Source organism: Muntiacus reevesi, chromosome 3 (assembly GCF_963930625.1).
Source record: "Muntiacus reevesi chromosome 3, mMunRee1.1, whole genome shotgun sequence".
NCBI lineage: Eukaryota > Metazoa > Chordata > Mammalia > Artiodactyla > Cervidae > Muntiacus > Muntiacus reevesi.
The window spans coordinates 186,959,876-186,977,902 of record NC_089251.1 but is presented as its reverse complement, the minus strand read 5'-3'; the positions used below and the strand labels follow the sequence as shown (position 1 = coordinate 186,977,902).

Below are 18,027 nucleotides of genomic sequence, written 5' to 3'. Positions count from 1 at the left end.
AGGGGGTGGGGGGAGGGGAGGGTGGTATGAATTGGGAGATTGGGTTTGACATAAATACATCCCCATGTGTAAAACAGATAGCCCGTGGGAACCTGCAGTATAACGCAGCAAGCTCAGCTCGGGGCTCTATGATGACGCGGTGGGTGGGACGGGGCGGGGGCGGTGAGAGGGGGATCTCCGAGGGAGGGGCTACATGTATACATGTAACTGATTCACTTCATTATACAGCAGAAGCTTAACCTTGTAAAGCAGTTATACTTCAATTAAAAAATAATATCAAATAAGCATAGACTTAAGACAAAAATACATGAGTTCAAATATAATTGTTCTACTTACTAACGTTGACATTTCCTTTCCTCTTTTACCCTAGAAATCTGGTACCTTCCTCTTGTTTTCATGAAGGCTAAATTAGATGATGTTATGTTTAATGTTTGACGCGTAGTAAACAATGAAAGGTAGTTGTTATCTTCCCGAGGGTACGCAGCTGAGCCTGGGACTTACCACTCGACCTGTTTCAAATGTGGCGGAATCCAGGGCTCAGCTTTCCTGGAAATAAGGAGCCTTGGATTGAGGGTCTTTTTCTACATAGTTTTCTCTAATACCAGAATCACAGTATTTTAGCAGACCCAGCGAATAGATGACCAACAGTAGCAGTGTCACAGGAGATTATACGCTTTTTCTGTCCTTTGAATAGTGACCGCAGTGAGCTAAGGGGGAAAAGGACAGAGAGCGGGGGAGTTGCCCACCACCTTATTGTGATCAGCTATCTTCACTGCCTCTGGGAGGACTTTCCTTGATCTTTCTGCTCAAGGATTGTCTAGATAATTTCAAGTAAGGCATACTTTTTCTCCCAAATGTATTTATATGATTCTTGGGAGGAGGGATTTACATATGTATATGGAAACACAGACAGATATATCTTGTTTATGTAATTGTAGTTTTGTGAACCCAGAAGGCACACCTACCACAGATGGTATAATGACACAGAAGTATGTCTAGTGATAACTCTTAAAACTTCTTATTAGGGCGAAGTACCTTGGTGCATCTGTTCGGTTGTAGAGTGACAGGCTCTTAGGTTATCTTTATAGTTAATTGTATATTGTTGTTTGGTCGCTCAGTCATCTCCAACTCTTTTGCAACACCGTGGACTGTAGCCTGCCAGGCCCTTCTGGCCTTGAGATTCCCCAGGCAAGAATACTGGAGTGGGTTGCCATTCCCTTCTTCAGGGGATCTTCCTGACCCAGGGGTCGAACCCAGGTCTCCTGCATTGCAGGTGGATTCTTTACTACTGAGCTATCAGGGAAACAATAGTTTAATTAGTTGCTCATTATTTAGTAAACAGCTAACAACACCCATCATTTTTAATCCCCTGTCATATTTCTGAAAAAATCACATTCATAGGATAAAACATAATATGAAAAAGCATTCCAAAGTGAGAATCTAGTTAAGTGTCTGGAAGCTTAAATTCAGACTATTTAGTTAGTAACACGGATGTTGAAATGTGAACTAGAACAGTTTGGTCAGATTTTCCCTGAGCAAATTAATTTTGATGAAGCACTGCGAGAATCTAAGACTGTAGTTGAGAACGGTACGCTGGCCTCTTTGTTTAGCCTGGTGATTCAAAGAGCACTGCAGTAAGAAGATGCTGTTGAGGCTTTGCTTGTAGTCACTGTTGCTCCCTATTAAGCCCCTGTGTAAAAATCCTGAGCCGTCACTAAGTATGGCTCTTATGTATTAGCCCAATCAGTAATAATTAGGATTATGTTAGGTACACATTAAGCCAGAAAGATTAGACTTTAAACCCCAAAGAATAATAAGAGTGAATCCATTTGAAAACATAATAAAATCTCATGTTTGTAGAGAAATAAGAGAGAGGGTAATAAGGAACAAGGATCAGTAAGAATGAGGGGGAAGCTTTAATGCTTCCTTTAATTGTGAAGACAGTCATACTAATAAACAGCTTTTATGGAGTATTTGAGAAATTGTGTTGTGTAGCAGTGAAGGGCATAGGCCCTGGAGACGGTCTAGGTAGAGCCCAGCACCTTGGCATTTGCAAGCCCACCTGGGGAGCCCTTCTCCTAACCTCTGTGCCCCTTTTAGTCATCACTTTTATCATGGGAATAAGAACAACGTCTTCCTTCCTGAGGTCCTGTGAGGATGAAGTTAGGTAATGAATTTAGCACTTAGAACGGTGGCTTTTTTTTTATTTTATTATTTCTGTTACAACCATTGTGTGCACATGTCTATGTGAAAGGAAGCATTAGCATTGTGCAGGCCAAAGAGAGGGTGGGCAGAGGCCAGAAGTGTTTTGCCAAGTTAGAATTCATGTGGTTTTAGTATACTTGGAGGTAGGTGAGATTCTGGGATTCTAAAAGCAGAAAAGTTAAAAAAAAAAAAAAAAAAAAAGTCCTTTCAGACCATCTTAATTTGTTTATACAGAAAAACAGAAATTGGTATGATAGAGAATGAAAACTAGGAAACAGCTAACTGCCTTGCTAATTGACATTTTCATAGCCTGTAAGTCCTAAAGACCTAGCCTAAATGAATAGTGTTTCATAGAGCACATAGTCATATAAAACAAATAATCTTTTTTGATTTCCCCCAAAATGCCTTTTTTAGCTGAAGTGAAAAAATAAATACTACTTTGTTCTGGTATGTTTGTCAAAAGTAGTATAGTGTATAATGTTAGTTCCATATTAAAATGACAGTTTGATGAAGGTATTTATTAAGATTATATTTAGCTTCAATGATTTTCCTTTATATCAAGAACTATTTATTTTTTGTAATTGAGCTCATCTCCTTAAACCAGTCTGTTCAAATCTGAGTGATAATAACCTTGTATTTGCGTGTTCATTATTTATTCTGTCTTAGAAAAGAAGCTGTTCTACAACCAGTATTTCAGAACCGGGAGATATCTTTCCCCTTCATATATTAATAATAAAAATATCTTGGGAATTTAAAAGCTTGATTTCTTTGGGCTGCTTCCTTTGTTTGCTTTTTAAAATCCCAAATGTTGCCAAAAAGAGATAGATTAGATTTAAAAAAATAATAAAGCACATGGCCTATTTTCTAATTTTGTTGTTATTTAATAATGAGGGCAGAGCAGATAAGATTCCTAGTTACTGAAGCAGTGAATAACTATTTCATTAACTTATTCATATCCATTTAACCATTATTTATTGAGGACCTATGTTCATCCCTGGGTTTCCCGTAGTAGCTCAGCTGGTAAAGAACCTGCCTGCAATGCAGGAGACCCTAGTTTGATTCCTGGGTTGGGAAGGTCCCCTGGAGAAGGAATAAGCTACCCACTCCAGTATTCTTGGTGGTTCAGACAGTAAGGAATCTGCCTTCAGTGTGGGAGACCTGGGTTTGATCCCTGGGTTGGGAAAATCCCCTGGAGAAGGGAATGGTGACCCACTCCAGTATTCTGGCCTGGAGAATTCCATGGACAGAGGAATTTGGTGGGCTAGAGTCCATGAAGTCATAAGGAGTCGGACATGACTGAGCAACTTTCACTTATGTTCATCCCAGTCACTGTGCTCTTTCTGAAAAGACAGTATAGACTCTTAATAGATTAGATAAGTAGTGGTTCCTAGCTCAATATTTTTCCTAAAACACTCAGAGCTGATTTTTTTATACTATAAATATTAATAGATTATAGTTCCTTTAGATAGGAAATGCATTCAGTCATATTTAAGTGAAAATGAAAATCATCTATATTTCTAGCTCTCACAGTCTTCCAGTGATAAGAAAAGCTCCACTCATTGATTTGACTATTAATGGTTTTTTCCTAATATAAAATACCTGAGACTAATAATTTTCTATGTATTTTATTATCAGCCAAGATAAATCTATGAATAGTATTAGTTGCTCAGTAGAGTACAACTCTTTGTTACCCCAGGAAATATATGAAACTTATTTATTATTTCACTTCTCTTAAAATTTTCTGAGTAAATTAGGAAGAAATACAGAAAAACTTAAATTAAACTTACTTATAGAGTAAAGCCCACAAGAGAAACATCATATCTAGAACACTGGTTTTTCTAGAAGTTGGAACATAAAGGTAACAAAATCACTTATTTATCTTCACTTATCAGACTTTTAATTTTTGTATGTATTGTCTGTGTTCTCTTTGGTAGATTTTACATGTAAGACGGTGTAAAATCTCAAAACAATACATGATACACTATGTCTTTGAATTTAGAAAGAAATAAAAAACTTTATCACTTTTTTATTAGGGAAAGGATTAATTAAAACTTTGTAATTGAACTCTTTAAGTTGTTTAATTGCTTGTTCAGTTTTATCAATCATTATATCTTGTGGTTTTATCAAGTTACATCATTATATGACCTAGTTCAGGCATTTTTTTAATTGAAAGGTATTCATCATAAGAGGTTTATTTAGATCATTCCATTTCATCTTGTTGGGAATTTGTTAGTATTTCTTAAGTTGGAAGACGATTGTACAGCAGTTAAAGAAGAGTGATGAGGATAAAAGGAGACAGACCCACAGTACCAAATTCTCCCAGATCACCAGAACTTTTGTTCTTGCTAACTCCTTTCTTTGCTCTAGAAGATTGCTTTCTCCCCCACTGTACCCCCAGCGCTGTCACATTAAAGCCAACTTAACAGAGGCAGTTCATAGAGTGCTAGTTCCCCCTGACTCTTGAATAATCCAAAACCCCGTGTCCCACAGGTAAATACAGTAATAAGTCTTGTCAGCTCCAGTGATTTTAGTCGCCTCAATTTGATCAAGTTGAGCCATGTAGGAATTTGTTCAAATATCGAACTCTCTGTAGATTCAGATCCAACTTAGGGCTCCTATGCTTGCTGCCGATTTTCTTCTTCAGGAAAAAAAGAAAAAAAGCACGCCTGCTGTTTTCTGTTTTTCAGCTTCCTTGTAAATGTATTTCATATTGAAACTAAATTCCTGGTTCTTAAATTCCTAGACCACTATCTATCATGCAATTCAAGGCTATTTTCCAAATGGTAGAAAATCAAAAGCTGTTTGTTTGGTTGCCTGATTTTCTCTAGCATTCTTTGAAGGATTTAAAGCAAGGGGTAAAAAAAAGAAAAAACTGACCTATATTAAGAGCTAAACATGGAAAGGGATTTAGGATGAGTTTTAACTTATTTAATGATGCAAACATTCCCAGAATTATAGTGCATACCTTTTACTGGGGGTGCAAACATTCCCAGAATTATAATGCATACCTTTTACTGGGGGTGCTGCACTTGGTTTTTGCTAAAGAGCATTCAACTTCTTGTCCAACTTTATGCTACCCCAAGGACTGTAGCCCGCCAGGCTCCTCTGTCCATGGGATCTCCCAGGCAAGTATACGGGAGTGGGTTGCCATTTCCTACTCCAGGGGAATCTTCCCAACTGAGGGATCCAACACACATTTCCTGCACTGGCAGATGGGTGTTTTACCACTGTGCCACCTGGGAAGCCCGAAAGAGCATGTAATGGTAAGGATTTAACGGTTCTTACCGGTGCAGTGGTGAAGCACCCGCCTGCCAGGGCAGGAGATGTGGCTTCGATCCCTCGGTCTGTTGTGGCCACATGTTCAGGAAACAAACTCACTCAGAAGGACAGTGCAGATAGTGGAGTGCAGTTTATTATGCCAGCGGGCTCAAGGCAGAGTCTCCTCTAAGCCAAGGCCCCCAACCAGGTTTTGTGAAAAGCTTATGTATTGGAGAAGGAAATGGCAACCCTCTCCAGTACTCTTGCCTGGAAAATTCCATGGACTGAGAAGCCTGGTAGGCTACAGTCCATGGGGTCGCAAAGAGTTGGACACGACTGAATGACTTCACTTCACTTATATACCCTAAGTGTACATGCTCAAACCCACCTCCCCAAATTCTCTGAAACTAGTCTGAACAAAGGAAAAGAAAGATACAGTCAAAGTTAACCCGTGATTCGTATGCCTTAAACCCATAATTTGTATGCCTTAAGCCTAGGTAGTTAACAGTGGACAATTGTCAATAGGCCTGTGTTCATCACCAATAAGCATAATACAATTTATGATTATGTTCAGCTACACAGACAATTAGGATATTCTTTTAGGCAATGGAGAGTCTATATATGAGCCCTGGGGCTCTTCCATGGAGGCGGGGTGGTGTCTGGTATTCCAGTTGGTATGTCGTTTCCATAAATCCTGGGCTTATAGCTCAAAGTCCACAGTCTGGCCCAAGATGGAGTCCTGCTTTCAAGATGGAGCCTGTTCTGACTGTCTCTTCCTTTATCCGCCCCCCCCCCGCCATTGATGCTTTAACTCTTAGTATGAGCATCACTCACAGGGATATATTGCACCCTGGCTCTCTGACCACCAGTTTGGGAGAACGATACCAACCTTTGGGTTACAAAGTTCATAATACATTGGAAAATTGCAGGATCCACATAGGAGAATTATCAAGGCAACTGGTAACAATGGTAAATATAGTTTTCCGCCAATCACCCTTCACCCAGGATAGGACCGAAGTCCAGAAAGGAATGTTTTCATTTGACATTGCTTTTACCTGGTTTTTCATGTCACCTAAAGCAGCTGATACATTGTCAGATAAATCAGGGACATATACACAACATTCAACCTTAATTATAGCACAGGTCCCTCCTTGAGCAGCTGTGAGCATATCCAAAGCTATTCTATTTTGAAGTACCACTTTTCTCATTTGGATTTGTTCTTCATTTAAGTCTTGCATGGCTTTAGCACCATCTTGGAGGGCCTGTTTTGTGAAATTAGTCAAGGCCTCTACTTTAATCGTAATATCTGTTGTCCCTATAGAAGGTATGAATAAGACAGCAGTGTACTCATACCATTTAAACACAGACCTTGTCCACCTAGCATGTAACTAAGGCAGATTTATCAGGGCTTGCTGGAGGTTAGGCTTTATGCTGGCATGGGCAAAAGTGAATCTGAGTGTGCAGCGGCCTGCCCAGCCGATTGGTAACCAAGGCCCAAGGTTAGGCCCACAAAGCCATTGGGTTCCATTGGGCGCCGTCCAGCAGATTCCAGGGTTATATTTCCAATCAGAGCCTGGCCAATGGATGGACTGGTTGGGGTGGTATGTGACCTCAAATGTTCATTTATTGTTCCGGGGATAGATACCACATATTTTTTAGTTTTTTGGGGTCTAATGGAGGTCACCAAACCCTATCCTTTGTTCCCAGCATATAGAGGCAGGAGTAATTAATTGACCCTTTTCTGGGGTCATCGAGAAATATTCATCCCAGACTTTGGTAGAGTTGCTCAACATACTTAGAGGCCTGTTCTCCCTCGCTGGTCAGGGAACTTTTTACCTTTTGTTGTTTAAATATGAGGTATAGCCTTTTGTTACTCCTGTGAAACTGGTGTTTACATCAACTGTAACCCCATGACCCGAGTCTATTGACTATAGGTCTGGCTTATACCAAAGGAGCAGGGAGAGATTATGATTGACAAGAGAAAGGAAAGTCTCTTTTTGTCACCCCAGAAAAGAACACAGTGGTTTAAAATCTCCTTGGTAGAGTGGTGACATCCACCAGGGAAGTCCACCCATCACAGACAGTGGCATAGCCCCACACGCCCAGCAGTTGGAGGTGTTGTGGAAGTCCGCATAGGAATGTGTCCATGAGATGAAAACATTGTTCTGAGTTGAAACGGAAGTAAAATTGAAAATCACGTTGATGAGGCCAAGCAGCAGGAGTTGATTGTGCGGCTTCATCCTGAAGGGGCTTGTCCAGGATCTTCTTTTCCTTCTTTTTAAGGATGATCTTCATCTCTCCAGTGCGGTCCCTCTGCGCAGCCCACTAACCGTTTTCTGGGTCTGCGTGGTATATCTCTTCATCCTCATGTGGCGGATCTAGGGAGTGACACCTTCAACTTAAACTGCTCTGGGGTGGTTAGACAACAGTATATGGACCCTTCCACTGTGGGGCCAAGGAGTCGTGTTTCCAGTCCTTGACCCACACCTGACCCCCGGGCACAAATTCGTGAATCTGTTCCCCAAGGGGGAACGGCACCCTTTCTTGTACAAACTTAGTTCCCTGATTTATTACCTGACCCAGCTGTTCCATCTGCTGTGAACTCTCATCTCCCCTTACCTGAGGCAAATTGTTGACACCTGTTTTATTATGGGAGGGGGCCTCCCACACACAATTTCGGGGTCGTGGGGTCATCCTGAGTCTGAGCAGAGCCGTCGGGAACAAATCCATCCAGGAGCAGTCAGTCTCTGTGATCCACCTGGAGAGTCTCTTTAAGTGTCCGGTTGGTTCCTTCCACCATCCCAGAACTCTGGGGCCTATATGCTATGTGTAATTTCCACTTGATGTTTAACGTTTTGCTTACTTGTTATACTAAATCAGCTATGAAAGCCAGGCCATTGTCCGATCCAATGCTGGTAGGAAACCCAAATCTGGGAACTACCTCCCTAAACATGCACCGGGCTACTTCTGATGCTCTTTCAGTCCAGGTAGACAAAGCTTCTCCCCATCCGGAGAATGTACATACCGTGACCAGCAGGTAACGGTAGTGTCGGTGAGGTTTCATTTCAGTGAGGTCCACTTCCAGGTGTTCAGAGGGCAGCGTGCCTTTTACCTGAATCCCCGGAGGTTTCTGTCTGTGCCGAGAGGCAGCACTGACCTGTGAGCAGGCAGTGTGGTTCTGAGATTCTGTCCTGCTTAGGGAAGAAATGCGGGGAACCAAGGAATATTTTTGAATTAGCTCTTCCAGTTTATCATGGCCTAGATGGGTCGCTTGGTGTGTTTGACTTACCAGAGTGGGTGCCAGCTCCTCCGGTACCAATAATTTGCCACCTGGTATTCCCACCATCCCTTGTCAGTCTTGATGGCCCCGTCTGCTTTAGCTAGTTGGTTTTGGGCTTCAGTGTATTTTGGAGAGTCCAGCGTTAGCTCAGGCAGCTCCACCAATAGGAGAGCTTTAATAGGGGCTTCACTTGTCCCCCCAAGCCCTCAGCTGCTTGTTTAGTGGTCTTATCTGCCAGTCTGTTTCCCTGAGCCCGGGATTTATCCTCTTTTTGATGTCCTCAGCAGTGTATGACTGCAACCTTTTCTGGTTCCCAGGCAGCATCTAATAGGGTCTTAATTTCTTTCTAATTTTTAATATCGTTTTCACTAGCTGTCAAAAGCCCTCTCTCCTATACAGAGTCCTGTGAACATGTAGTGTGACGAAAGCATACCTGGAGTCTGTGTAAATGTTTGTCTTCTTACCTCTTGACAGCTGGAGGGCCGGATTAGAGCATATAGTTCTGCCCGCTGAACAGGCAGTGTGATGGCAGAGAGCTAGCCCCAGCGCTGGGTTCTTCCGTGACTCTGCACATCCCGACAGTCGCCCTGTTTCACCAGGCTGGTGCCACTGATGCACACGACCAAATCTGGGTCCAGGGCTGGCTGGTCTCAAGTCGGGTCTACTGGCACATTTGCTTGCAATCATGTGAGGGCCCACCTTCTCCCACAGGAAGGAGAGTAGTCAGATTCAGGGCCTGACAAGGCTCAACAGTAACACGTGGGTTCTCACGTAACAGTCCCTGGTACTGAGTAATCTGGGATGTTGACAGCCATTTGTGAGGGTCCCCTCGCAGGAGAGTGTTGACCTCATGCAGGACTTCTACGATCAAATCTTGGCCCAAAGACAGGGGTTGCCTTCCAGACCAGTGAGGCAACTGCAGCCACTGCCCGTAAGCATCCCAGCCACCCCGGGGCAACATTGTCCAGTGCTTTCGCGAGATAAACCACGGGTCTGTCCCATGTCCCCATAGTCTGGGACAAGACTCCCATAGTCAGCTTGCCCTATTCAGTCACGTAAAGAGTAAATGGCTTAGCAAAGTCAGGCAGGCCCAAGGCGGGTGCTGAAGTAATTGTACTGGGTTTGAGTTCTATCACCATTGGGGCTTGTTTTGCCAGCCTGGGGGGCCGGTTGTGTTCCACCCAGACCTCAGGGAATTGTTGAGTGAACTCTCTCTCTGGATTGTTTAGCCCATCCGGTTTCCCTTCCGGGAGACTGTGCACCCTCCATTCATCTTGAGGGGTTACAGCAAGGAAGAGTAAATAGGTGGTTGAGCCCACTTGATGAGTGACTCTTTTGTCGGGGGCCAGGTCACTTGTGCCCCCAATTTAGACAGGAAGTCTCTTCCCAACAAATGTACTGCACACTCAGGGATGTATAAAAATTCATGAGTCACTTGGTGTCCCCTCATCTGACATTTTCAGGGTAGGCTTGAGATGCAAAGGTTGCATTTATCACCATCTGAGACCCAGCAGCCTCTGGATCTATTGGCGTATAAAGTCTACAGGCCTCGTGCAGTCTTCCGTAGAACTCAGAGGGTGATTCGCTTTCCCTCTGAATCACTTTTGAGGGTTTTGCCATACTCATAAGTTTTTGGGCCCCCCTTGAGACCTTCTAATATATCCATCTAATATCTCTCCAGGGGGCCCCTCCCTTCCCCTGCCTCACAGTCCCAATCGGGCCTCTCTTCGGGGGCAGCTGGTTCTCCCACTGCTGTGGGTTTGCCATGCCCCAGGTGCTGTTTCTGTGAACCATTTTCTGGCCTCAGTGAGGATCCTGTGTCTTTCCTCAGGGCTGAAAAGGGAGACTGTAGTTGGATTATGTCACCCCATGTAGGGGGTGGGTTTGACAAATAGTCTCCATTGGCCTGATCATGGCTGTGGCTCCCCGAGTACCGTGGAGCGTGTCTCTGCCAGTTTAATGCACCCGCAGAGGAAAATGGCTGGAATAGCAGCCGCGGGGGGCTGATGGTGGTGCCCACATGCGTCCTGACCCGGAGGCTGCTGCAGCTCTCTGAGGGGCATCTGGAGTGGGGTTCTTGCTCCTGTTCCTTGGTGGAGCGCAGCCTCTAATTCCTGTGTTTTCTTCCCCCTTCCCTTCTGTTCTTACCGGGAGAGATGGATACGATTTAGGGGGTCCGTTGAAGTGGAATTCTGGGGGTGTTGACCAGAGGTCTCCATTGCTGGGATCAGAGCCTGCCGAGACGGCAGCTCTACGATCTCCAGGAGAGCTGGCGGAAGAGCAGCGGGACTTCACCTGCTGCAGGAACTTCACGTGGCCCTGGATGGGGCATTAAGGCGGCCTCCGGTCCTGGTGGAGCACTGGAAGGCGGGTGCATCATTATCCACTATGTGGGAGAGGTCAGGTCATCGTCATCCAAATCCTATAGAATTTCCTTTTTTATCATCAATTTTTGTGCCATTAATATTTTTCCCTTTCCCTTCTGGATACAGAAGCTTGTCCAAGTAGGAGGGTCCTGAACTAACCCTAGCCATGAGTCAGTATATGGATATTGATCCCGGTGTCCTGGCTCTCCTGTGACCGCTGTATTGACTGCTTCCACCATTTTTAAGTTCGTGGTGTCTTCTGGTGGCCATCCTACTCACAAAGGTGGCCACTGGACCTCACAGAGTATGTGGAGGCGGTTAGGCGTCATTCTCATACCACAGTCTCCTCTAAATCCCTTCTTTAAATTTTAATCATGCACTCCAATACAGTTGCCTTAAATTCACTTCCTTCCATCTTGCTTACCTTCTCGGACCTTCTTCTACTTTTCCTTTTCGTTCTATGAAGTTCTCAGTAACCTATGTAGTTCTGATATTTCCACTCAATGAAACACTTAAATTGCCATTTTTCCTCCTTCCTAATTGGGGTGAAAATTACCTGCCTTACCTGCCAGATCCCAGAGGGAGAGTCTAGGTACGAGCCCTGGGGCTCTTCCATTCGGGGGATCTGGTTTTCCCGTTGATATGTCATTTCCTTAGATCCTGGGCTGGAGAAGGCAATGGCATCCCACTCCAGTGTTCTTGCCTGGAGAGTCCCAGGGACAGAGGAGCCTAGTGCGCTGCCGTCTATGGGGTCGCACAGAGTCGGACACGACTGAAGCGACGTAGCAGCAGCAGCAGTAGACCCTGGGCATATAGCTCAGAGTCCACAGTCTGGCCCACAATGGAGTCCTGCTTTCAAGATGGAGCCCGTTCTGTCTGTTTCCTCCTTCAGGTCAGGAAGATCCCCTGCAGTAGGAAGTGGCAACCCACTACAGTATCCTTTCCTGAGAAATCCCATGGACATAGAAACCTGGTGGGCTACTGTCCAGGGGTCGCTAAAAGTTAGACACGACTGAGCACGCACATGTGCATACACACAGACACACGCAATGGTTCTTACTAAAGACATGATTCATTTTACATTTGGATCCTTCAAATGATGAAAAGACCATCCCTCCCTCCTTCATCTCTTCATGGTGACTGCCCAGCTAATGTTCTGGGTGATGATCTTGGAGAGAGAACCATCTTCCGAGGGTAGCATCTGGCTCCTTGGCAGAGCCCGACATGCACTTTAGTTAATGGGCTCGACTTTGCTTGGAAATCTTTCATGTGGTTACCTTGCAGATGAACTGTCTGCATCGTCTTGTCCTCCCAATTGATTTGTGTGGAGGTTTTATAAAAAAAAAAAAACAGTCTTTGATTTCTAGAATCTACACATGAGATGATATAAATCTCAGCAGGAAAAAAATTTTTTTAATTGTTCTTACAGTAATCTAGTAAATTGGTAGAAAATATAGATTCTGGAGATTGACTTGATTTGAAACCTGGATTTACCACTTCTTAGCTGTTAGGCCTTGGGTAAGTTCCTTATCTGCCTCAGTTTCCCCATCCAAACATGAGGGATTGTACCAATGCCCACCTCAGATGTTTCTGTGAAGGGTAAACCAGATTACCCCTCAAAGCTTTTAGGACAGTGCCTGATGTATTCTGAATACTCCGTGAATATTGGTAGTGATCTGAGGTCTGTCTATGGTATTCGTCAGACTAGAGCATGTTCTTGGTTTTATGTGATTTAGGATTAAATTTGGCTTTAACTGTGAAGTGGTTTCAGACTTTTTTTTTTTGATGGGACTCATGGCAATGTTTGGTCACATTTAATGGAGAGCAACTTCAGTTCTTTTTTAAGTAGTGAAAAAAGAGTTCACCTTCCACTAACTAGACTTTGATCTTACAAAACCCCTGTTCCAATCTGGATTTTATTATAAGTGAACATGTAGTTGGTGAGTCAGTGGTTCTAAGGTCTTGGGTTTTTAGTTGCCATTTTACATGGAAAAGGCTTGGGTTCTGACTCTCAAAGATGACATTTGAGGCTGGATTGGCAAGATAATTTGGAAGCATCTACTCTCGCAACCAAAATTAAAGCTTTAAAATTTATATTCACTTTTTTCAGAGTCGTTTGAATGGACTTTAAAACAAATAAAGGGCTGTTAAGCTTTTGAAACAATTCAACTACAACTGCAACCAAAGCCTGTCTGTTAAAAGTTTACATTTCAAATTTATTAATATTTGCAAAGCCAAGTCATGACCTTGGTATCCTATGTGCTAACAACATCTGTTGATTAAATCTTTTTCATTGATTTAATGAGATATGTTGGTTCAGTGGTGTATATTGACTCCAACTTGCCTAAATAAATGGAAAACTTTGCTTCGTAGAAAGCTTCTTATGGAATGTGATATGAGTAAAATGTTCATGTGAATATATATTTTAAAAATAGGAGTGTTATTGGTGTTTCTTAAATATAAATCACATGCTGCTTTTCCTCCAAATTTGATCTACACTTTAAGACTGAACAGCTGTGTCTGAAAACTTAGAGAAAACACATTTTGAAAAAGTATTAAGTTGCTGTGAATCCAGCTTAATTAACTGGGCAATTAGTATTCAGGACATAAATTTTCAAAAATTATCATCTAATATAAAAATGAGCAACTTCTTCCCAAAGTAAAGATTACAACTTGGCTATGAAGGAGGTCCTTTGAGAATAATATTCTCCTTATTTTTTTTTTTCTCAGTGACCAAAGATCTTAATTTCTTCTATCAATCATGAATCTTCCCTTTCTCCTTGAAGGCTCCCTACTCTCCTGCTGACCAGACTTTCTCCGCTCCATAGGATCCCTGCAGTCCACTTCAAACAAGTCTCTGGTTCCCCATTGGGCCGGTTAAATGATTACCCCCAGGTGTTAATTCACCCTTGGCATTGCTGCCGTGCCATGAGTCCTGGGGAAAGGGGAGGGGATTTAGAAGATCAAAGTCCTGGTGCTCTAATGGGCACATTTGAGGTGGTGTTGAGCGCTCAGTCCTGGGTTCTGCTCCTCTGTACCTTACCCACACCACCTCTGGACTTTCTGTCTACCTGAGCCTAATCAGAAAACAGAGTGGGGCGTGTGGCTAAACCATAAATCTGGCAGTTGGAAGTGTTTTATTTTTACTTTGAATGTAGGCAGCAAAGGTTTAATGCTGTATGATGATTATATAATTGTAGAGTATAACTGTATAAATAGAAGACTGCTATCTTAATATATGTTTGAGTCAGTTTTTTTTTTGATCATATAAAATGTTTTCCAAAGTACTATGGAGGAAGCTTCCCTTGTGGCTTATCTGGTAAAGAATCTGCCTGCAATGTGGGAGATGTGGGTTCAGTTCCTGGGTTGGGAAAATCCCCTGGAGAAGGGAAAGGCTACCCACTCCACTATTCTTGCCTGGAGAATCCCATGGACTGCATAGTCCATGGGGTCCCAGAGAGTCAGACACAACTGAGCAACTTTCACTTTCACTTTCCTGAAGAAAACTTAAGATAAATGAAATACATCCTGGCTTCAGGCAGCTCAGAGTCAAATAGATAATACAGTTATTCTGGAACAGAATCCATTTGTTTCTTGTGTTGTTTTAAAAATGTGAAACTCCATGAGAAAAGCAAATAAAAATGCAATACCAACATGATTATTTTTAAACCTGTCATCTACAAAATATTGTAAATTCTTCTTAGAATATCTAGGAAATAAAAAATTATAAAAAGAAAATAAAAATCATTCTACCCAGACATGACAGCACTTTGGTATATATTTTTATGTGTATTTGGAATTGTAATATTGTATATTCACTTTTTTCTATCTTGCATTTTTAAACTCTGCATTATGATTATTTCACCATGTAATTGAAAATTATTTACATAATTATCACATCACAGGATATAAAAGTTTATATAATCATTTTCCCATTTGAGGACATTTGTGTTCCTTTCAAAGTTTCCCCTCTTATAAATAATTCATTGAATATATTTATGTGTAAGTCTCCTCATATTTCTAATTTTCTTAAAATGAACTCCTAGAAATGGAATTCTAGGTCAAGGGCCATGCATATTTTAAAGTTCTTGAAACATTTTGCCAGATAGCTTTCCACAAGTTTGTGCCATTTGAAAGTCAAACCAGCAGGGCCTAGGAGTTTTGGTCTCATGCCTGCCAGCCATGAGAATTACTGTATTTTTTAACTATAACTTTCGCTATTTTGATAAATTTAAAAGGCATGTATTTTTTTCAGTTTGGTAGCTTTAAAATGTAGTTTTGAAGTATAATATACATACAGAAATGCACACATATATTAAATGTGCAGTTTTGTGAATTTTTGTAGAACCGACACATCAGTGTATTTATTCAGCACCAGAGAAGACAAGGAGCATGATCAGCTCCCTGTATCCTCCTTCATCTCCCTTTTCAGCCATAATCCTCTCTTCTTACGTTTCACATTATAGTTTGATGCTGTTTTTTGCTTTGTATTAGTGGAATGATATATGTACTATTTACACTTTCTTGTGTCTGGCTTCTTTGCTTAACTTTGTACTTTTAAAAATTATCCATATTGCTGTGTGTGGTTCTATATTTGCTTTAGTCTTCATTGATTTCTATTATGTGACCCTAATAGGTGAGACCTCATTAAGCCACCCAGTCTCTTGACCCAGTCTGTCACCTCTGAATGAGACAGCTGCTGAGATCTTGTGGTTCACCTTTTCAACCACTTATCTGCATGGACTCTTAGTTTTCTCTCCCTTTTTCTTTTTATCATGCCCTTTAGCAAAATCAAAACTGTCTGCCCTCTCTGCTCGTATACTTATGGCTTTTGAGTGTTTGAAGACTTACCTTATATAATATTTAGGCTAACAGAGAAATCTAGGAGCACCCACAATTAAAGAAGATAGCTGTTTCTTCTCACATAACATTCCAAAGGTTGGTAGAAGATCAAGAGCTGGAGGTTGGTTTCCTCTTCACTAGAATTTCCTTGGTGGATCCAAAGTGGTGGTTGTAGTTATTACCATTTCACAGCAGCTGAAAAGAATAAGAGGGAAGACCAGCTCAAATGGAAATGTCACTTGATCCAATTAGTTAGAATGTAACTAAGTGTGCAAGCCCATATGTAAGAGAGGTTGTGACATGCAAAAGTCTGGTTGCGTGAACATGAGCACAACTAAAATCATATTTATTACAAAAAAAGAAAGGAATCACAAGATATTGAGGAGAAACTGTGAGTATGCCAAAAAACTCTACCAATTCATCCTTCATTCTCCAACTGGGACTTCAGTCCTGCCTGACAGTTATTCTGTTTCACATCAACTCCCTTTCTCATTTATGGTAGTATTTATTCAAAACTTTCTCCACTCTCCTTAGCCTTATTCCGTTTTTTCTTCCCATTCCCATGTTTGAATGTATTGCTTCCTATTTCCCAGATAAACCAAAAACTGCAAGCCAGGAATTTCTTTTGCTTCCTTTGTCTGTCTCTTACGCTGTCAAAGGTCAAATCTCCAATATATATGTTCTGGGTCCCCTATAATTCCAGAGGTTACTAATAACTTCCGATATTAATCCAATGAATATTTTTAACTGTCCTGAGACCATTCCCTCCTGACGTTCCTTCCGTTTCTTCATTCTTTGTTTTTTTCTGATGTCTGTTTTGTGTTCTTCTGTTGTGACCCATCCCTTAAGCGGTGGTGTTTCCCAGGATACCAATGTTACCTTCTAATATACCACTGTTTCACTGGGTCATTTTTCTCCTTATGCCGAGCTGAGGAATATTTAGGCCGATGAATCTCAAATCTGTTTCCAGCACAGATTTCTCCTCCAAGTTCCCTGTTGACTGCTGAATGTCTCTACTTGCACCGCCCTTGGGCACTTTCACCTCAACTGTCCAAGATTGAACTCAAATGTCTTCAAAATTTCTCCTGTTTCTTTGCTTCCTATCTCAATGACTCATGCCTTCTCTATCACAGACATCTGAAAATCCTTAGCTTGATTCTTTTCTCATGCTCTCCTCCCATAGTTGATCAGTAATTCTGTCTCCTTAGAATTTCTAGAATCTATTTACTTTGACTGATCTCTACTATTACAGCTTTAGTTCATACCCATAATCCATCACCTAAATAGCAGTCTCCTAATAATTTCCCTGCATCTAGTTTTCTCTTTACACTCTTTGCAGTCTGCTTTACACATTAAGCAGAATGATTTATACAAAGCATGTATTTAATTTCTCTTCTTAAACCATAGATTCTCTCCAGTGCCTTCAGTATGTATTAATTCACTCTTCTTAGCCAGACATGGAAGGCTCTTTATGATCTAGTGCCTACTGATCTTTCCAATATTTTCTGTCTTTCTTCACCCCTTGTAATTTCCTTGCCTCAATGCTCTTTCCATGTCTGAGCTTTTAAGTAGATTCCCCACTCTGCCTCTATTGCCCTACCTTCCCTTAGCTCAGCTCCTGTTTGGGTTTTAGAACATAGCATTTGATTTCCTCTGCTAGGAACCTTTCTCTGATATGCCCCCTCCAAGGACTGTTGAAGAAAGCCTCTTGCTGCTGCTGCTGCTGTTGCTAAGTCACTTCAGTCGTGTCTGACTCTGTGCGACCCCATAGATGGCAGCCCACCAGGCTCCCCCGTCCCTGGGATTCTCCAGGCAAGAACACTGGAGTGGGTTTCCATTTCCTTCTCCAATGCATGAAAGTGAAAAGGGAAAGTGAAGTCGCTCAGTCGTGTCCAACTCCTAGTGACCCCGTGGACTGCAGCCTACCAAGCTCCTCCATCCATGGGATTTTCCAGGCAAGAGTACTGGAGTGGGGTGCCATGAATGCCTCTTATATATTCCCAAATGAGTATGTGTTTTCCCCTGTTGTATGTGTCTGCTTTCCCACTAACCTTTGAGCTTCTTTTTTTCTAGCCC

General features: G+C 42.1%; 1 protein-coding gene and 1 pseudogene across 11 annotated transcripts in view; one reads left to right on the top strand and one right to left on the bottom strand.

The window, feature by feature from the left end:
• Nucleotides 1-18,027, top strand: part of EYA4 (EYA transcriptional coactivator and phosphatase 4) — a 299,810-nt gene that overhangs the window by 175,219 nt on the left and 106,564 nt on the right. The window lies entirely within an intron of this gene.
• Nucleotides 6,271-7,703, bottom strand: LOC136163338 (endogenous retrovirus group PABLB member 1 Env polyprotein-like; annotated as a pseudogene).